The 6,693-nt window shown below is 42.3% G+C and overlaps 1 pseudogene; it reads right to left on the minus strand.

The window, feature by feature from the left end:
* Positions 1-420: 420 nt before the first annotated feature.
* Positions 421-3,612, minus strand: LOC116547062 (annotated as a pseudogene).
* Positions 3,613-6,693: the final 3,081 nt, after the last annotated feature.

Here is a 6,693-nt window from a genome sequence, read left to right on the forward strand (position 1 = left end):
ATCTTGGCAAGGCTGGTCTTGAACTCCTGATCTTGTGGTCCACCTGCCTCGGCCTCCCAAAGGGCTGGAATTACAGGTGTGAGCCACCGTGCCCGGGCCGCAACTTCCTTTTTTTTTTTTTTTTTTTTTTTTTTACTGAAGACATAAAATATCTCTATACATTCAAGGGCAGTAGAGAGTTCGTCCATCCCCCGGCTTTAGTGGAGGGCTTCATAAAAACTCTCCTACATGGAATAAGTCATCTTTGGACAAGTCAGCCGCAGGATCCTGAGTGCCACCTTGGAAACTGTTGCATAATTTACCAATCTGGAACAGAACTATTTGCAAGTCTGAACTCCACGTTTTAGTTAAAGCAAAACGTGGGTGGCGATCCCATTGTTGGCTTTCTCCCCCGGGCTCACTGGAAAGTCAGAGCCTCACCTGAGCAGGCGACGTGGCAGTGGTTCTGCTCCTGCAGCGTTCCTTGTCTGCACCAGGTGAAGCTGTTGATCTGGAAGATGCCGTAGTCGATGCTGCCGTCATCCAGGACCGTCTGGGCCGTGGTGTTGTAGCCGCTCTCGTAATATGCCATGCAGATCCCTGGAGGGGCAAAGCCAGAAACGCCAGCAAAAGAAGTGCATGGCTTGCTCTAAGCCTGGTCTGAGGGTGCGTTTCCTGATCGCGGTTCCCTGACTGCTTCCTCCCAACACACCTCGGGGCGGGGCAGGACAGGCGGGCACCCTGAGGGGCACATGGGGGCTGGGAGGGTGCACCTGAAGCTGGACACCCAGTCAGGGGCTGAGCCTAGACAAAAGTCAGGTCCCCTCCCCACAGTGCCAGCAGAAGTGGCATTATTTTCCCTTCCCTGATGGTGTCCTGAGGACAGGACTCCAGGAATAAGGAAATCAGGGGCAGGGGAGGAAGGAGAGGAGACCCAGAGAGCCACAGTTAGGCTAGCAGCCAGCCCTGGGTGCGGTGGGGGCAGGGCATGGACCACTGGGAAGACGCAGCAGGGAGTGTGGCCAGGACCTTCAGCATCTCAGGGCAGAGGTCAAGGACAGAAAGAGATCAGGAAAGAAAGAATCTCACAGTTTCCAAGGCTGAAGCCCCAGTAATTGTCCAGGCCAGCCCTCGAGAATATTTTTGCCAGTTTGCAGCGAGTGTAGATTTTAGACCCGGCGCCTGTGACCAAGCAGCCAATCAGGGTCAAAAGGCCCGCAGCCTTCATCCTCAAAGCCTGCTGGAGACAGAACCTGCCAAAGAGCAGGAGACCGGGTCAGACAATCTTGATTCGGGAACTCTGAAATCCAGCGGTGGAGACTGTGCACAGCCCTGCCTAGATGCTGCCTGTCACTTTGGTCATTCAGAGCCACCATCAGGGAAAACTGGCCACTCCACAGTGCAGGGAAGGAACGCGACTACAGGCTCTTTCCCTAATGCTTTTCCCTACAGTGACTTCCAAGTCAGCGCTGTGTTCTCAGGATTCAGCAAGTGAAAAAATTAACCCTCCTTAATACACATCCAGGTAAACTTTTAGGATTTCTATTTGAATTCTAGGAATAGAAAATAGAATACAAGGGTGAAACATTCCCTATACCACGGACCCTTGAACACATGGCTTTGAACTGCGTGGGTTCATTTTTTGGGAATTTTCTTCTGCCTCTGCCACCCCTGAGACAGCAAGACCAACCCCTCCCCTTCCTCCCACGCCTCAGCCTGCTCAGTGCCAAGACAACCGGGATGAAGGACTTGACGATCACCCACTTCCACTTAACTAAGAGTAAACGTGTCTGCTCTTCCTTATGCTTTTTAAATAACATTTTCTTTTCTCTAGCTTACTTTATGTAAGAGTACAGTACAGAAGACATAGAACATAAAATATGTGCTTATTGGCTGTTTATGTTATTGGTAAGGCTTCCAGTCAGCAGTAGGCTATGAGTCGTTAAGTTTCTGGGGAGTTGAAAGTTACATGCAGATTTTCAGCTGGGCAGGTTTGGCGCCCGCCCCTGAACCCTGCATTTGTTCAAGGATCAGCTGGATGTGTAGAAATAGACACCCCATTTCATCCAGAGATGAAAGACCCACGGGGCTGTATGGACAACTTGAAGATTTATTGTTTGGGAGTTTATTGAAGGGTGAAGATGAAGCACCTAATCTTTCATTTTCTTTTCTTGATTCATTTCCAAATGTGGGCATGTTGCTTCCAAAATACCAATGTTTTATCTGAGATTGCAAATGCACTGTTTTGCTGGGCTTTACCACCAGTGCTTGGGGGCCTTCTAAAAGCCTGGCACCTGACTGGGGAGCAGGATGGTTGGATGATGATGCCTCAGGAAAGGAGCACAGCGCCTGGGGGAGCAGAGGGGCATCAAGAGGGCCCCCCAGAACCATGTGAAATGGGAGTGGGATCAAGAGCGCTGTCTCCTGCTGCCTCCTCATTTCCCACAGTCTCTTCCACTCTTGGAATGGTGTCTTCCCCAAACACAACAGCCTTGCTGGAATAAGGTGAAGTGAAATTTCTGACACCTGCTTGGGATCCTGAACTGGATGTTCATCCATGTGTTCATCCTGTGTCATTTTCTGCACATGCCTAGAAACTTCTCCAGTCACTGATTTCTCTCCCTGGGGCTGGATTCCTGCATTGAAAGCCTAGGCCCAAAACAGGGCTAGTATTCATCAGCAAGGCCATCACCCTGAGTAACAAGCAGGGCTCTAAGGTGACTAAGCAATAAGGTAAGAAACTGCACTTCATGAGGGGTATGTACATTACGAACGTGAATAGCAAGGTGGGCAAACCAGGCCTGCTTTTGTATGTAAAGTTTTATCGAAACGTAGCTACACCCATTTGGTAATATATTGGTGGCTGATTTCCAACTACAGCGGCAGAGTTGAGTAGTTGTGTTAGACGCTGTATGGACCACAAAGCCTAACATATTATTATCTGGCCCTTTTCAGAGAAAGCATGCCAGTCCGTGGCATACAGCATTGTGTTAAGCTGTGAGAGGCAGACAAACGAGGTTTAAGATGCAGAGCTTAGGCTGGGCACGGTGGCTGATGCCTATAATCCCAGCACTTTGTGAGGCTCAGACAGGCAGATCACTTGAAGCCAGGAGTTTGAGACCAGCCTGGGCAACAAAGGTAGACCCCTGTCTCTACAAAGTATACAAAAATCAGCCAGGCATGGTGGTGTGTGCCTGTGGTCCTAACTACGTGGGAGGCTGAGGTGAGAGGATCTCTTGAGGTTGGGAGGTTGAGGCTGTAGTGAACGGTGATTGCGCCACTGAGCTCCAGTCTGAGAAACAGAGACCCTGTCTCAAAACAAAAAAAAAGACACAGCGCTTATAAATAAAGTTGGCTTCCATCCCCTGTCTTAGAATGTTACTGATCTCAAGCAAGTCAAAAGAAAACCCACAACCATGGTAACCCCACGAATCATGTTCTACATCCTTCAAGCCAGGATGGGGTTGCCATTGCTGGTTCTCTGGGACGGGTGGCATCAGAGTAATTTAGGCCTTACTGAAAATGCAGATTCCTGGTGCCTGCCCCAGAGGCTGACTTCTCAGGCGAGTCTGCGGAAGAAGCACACTCTACTTACTCAGTCTGTGACTGGCAGCTCAGGTGAGCTTCCCGCATCCCCTGAAGCCATGTCTGATTCCCACAAGGCACGAGTAATCCTTTCCTAGCTCAAGAACCTTTCATTAGAATGTTAGAGAAAGAAAAATTCTTAACACCTTTGTTTCTCACCACCTAGAGATGCTAGAATTCTACTTCTTGGGACTAAAGGCCATGTTATCCTGCTTGCTTGTGTTCTGAGGCAGGTGATAACTGTCTTCTGGGCCTTAAAACCTTCATTTTTTCTCTCTTCCCCTCAACAGCCTCCTCACTACACAGCTTGGCCAGGGCCTCCCATCCAAGTGAGAGCTCTTCTCTAAGTCAACAGTCTGCAAACTTTATCACAGACTCCATTAATAAAGTTGCACATGTATCCCTTTTAGATGTATGTTAAATTATAAAGCACACTTCTGTACCTCTATATTAATATGCTACATAAATTAGCAACATACACAAAACTAAAATCTGAAAATGGATGAGATAGAGGTGAAATTAACATTAAAAATTTATTATCAGCACATTTCTTTGCTATAGTTATCTGATTAATTAATAAAACATTTCAAAGGAGGACCACAAAAGAAAAGAAATTTTCTGTATAATCAACAGGTTTTCATTAGTTTTGAAAAATTTGGCTTAACTCTTTGTAAATCGGTAGCTAAAGAGCTGGCTTCAAGGTCCATTTATTTCTGTGTTCAGATTTAATGACACCTTTAAAATGAACTCCCATTAATTATGTAGATCTAAGTAGAAGTTTATTGTCAGTTGCACCTAACTTATCATTATATTTTATTAAATTCCATCTGCAAATAATGCAAAGGTTTTGTTGAAACCTGGCTTTACATTTATATAGTATTACATTGTGTAGATATAACATATTTCGCCAATTCCATATTGATTCACACGGTATTTTGTTTTTCTATTATAAATATATTACAGTTAGTAATCTGTAGGATACATTCCTGAAAGTGTGTCAGGGATGGGGAGCTAGGAGAGGGATAGCATTAGGAGAAACACCTTATGTAGATGACAGATTGATGGGTGCAAGAAACCATCATAGCACATGTATACCTATGTAACAATCCTGCACACTCTGCACATGTATCCCAGAACTTAAAGTATATTTAAAAAAAGTCTTGCTGAGCAAGTTTTCAGATACAAAGCAAACATACAAAGCCATTTATATTCTTATATGCTAGGAATACAAGATAGAATTTGAAATAAAAAATACCATTTACAATAGCACACACGAATATGATGTATTTAAATTTAAACCTAACAAAATCTGCCCAGGGTATATATGCTGACAACTGTAAGACAGGTGAAAAATTTAAGAAGACCTAAGTGGAAAAGATATACCATGTTCATGAATTTGAAAATTCAATGTTGTTAAGATTTAATCTATAGGTTTAATGGAATTCCAATTAAAATTCCAGAAAATTGTTTTGAAAACATTAATAAGATGATCTTAAAACTTATATGAAAGGCAAAGGGAGTAGAATAAACAACACCAATGAGAAAAAGAACAAAATTGAAGGTCCCGTATACTTGATTTTAAGACGATATAAAGTTGTAGTAATCAAGGCAGAATAATACTAGTGGGAAGATAGACCCCTAGACCAGTGGAACAGAAAAGAGAACCCAGAAATAGATCTATAAATATGTAGTCAACAAAATTTTTACAAAGATGCTAATTAAATTCAATGGAAAATTATGTTCTTTTCACCAAATGGTACTAAAATAAAACTGTCTATGTTCGAAACATATGTTCAAAACCAACAAAATAAAAGAAGGCATACTGAAGAACACATACCTTATATCTCATATAAAAATTAATGCAAAATGTATCAAAGACCTACATATAAAAAATGAAACTATGAAATTCTAACAGTAAACATAGACAATCTGCAGGACCTTGGGTTTGGCAATAAAATTTTAGATACAACAACAAAAGCACAAACCCTGAAAGCAAATAAAACAATAAGTTGGACTTGATCAAAAGTAAAACATTTTCTCTTTGAAAGACACTGTTAAGAAAATGAAGACTAGCTACAGACTGGAAGAAATATTTATAAATCACATGTCTGTTGAAAGCCTTGTATTCAGAATATATAAAGAACAATTAAAATTTAACCATAAACAGACATATGACCCAATTAAAAACTGGGCAACTGATTTAAGCAGACACTTCATCAAATAAGAAATCCAAATGCCAAATAAGCATATGAAAGGTGATCAATATCATTGTCACCAGGGAAGTGTAAATTAAAACCACAATTAGATCTCACTTCTCACTGATTAGAATTACTAAAATCAATCAGGTGCCACCAGATGACGAAGACACAGAACCTTCAGAACTCCCATTTATCACTGGTGGGAAAGCAAAGTGGTACAGTCAACTTTGGAAAACACTTCGGCAGTTTCTTACAAAGTTAGACACAGACTTATCTTATAAACCAACAATCACACTCCTAGGTATTTAATCAAGTGAATCAGAAACTTAACATTCACACAAAACCAAACTAACCCATGTTTGTAGCAACTTTATTCCTACTCACCAAAAACTGGAAACAACCAAGATGATCTTCAACGGGCAAATATATTTTAAAAACATGATCTAACTATACAATGAAAGGAATGAAAGGAAAGAGCTACGGATTCCTATAACAATGTGGATGAATCTTAAACACATTTTGCTAAGTAAAAGAAGCCAAACCAAAATACTACATATTATATAATTCCAGGTATATGACATTATAGAAAAGGCAAAACTATGGGGTTGGAAAACAGTTCAGTGATTGTCAAAGATTGGAGGAGAAATAGACCATAAATGGACCACACACGTTCTGTTTGAGGTCAATGGAACTGTTCTCTGTGGTGCTGGGGTAGTGGATACATTTGTCAAAACCCACAGACCCATACACCACAACGGGGGAACATCATTGCATGCAAACTTTAAAAAATCATCCAGGGTGTTGGAGAATACCAGGATAGAATTTAGTCTGTGACAAAAAGACTTAGCTGTATTACAAATGTGTGATACAACTGCTGAAGGAATGGGAAAACAGTCACTGATCTGGATAACTTTGGAAAAACAGTGTTTTA

The sequence above is a fragment of the Sapajus apella genome, unplaced genomic scaffold, assembly GCF_009761245.1.
Source record: "Sapajus apella isolate SASKATOON/1434 unplaced genomic scaffold, GSC_monkey_1.0 scaffold1988, whole genome shotgun sequence".
NCBI lineage: Eukaryota > Metazoa > Chordata > Mammalia > Primates > Cebidae > Sapajus > Sapajus apella.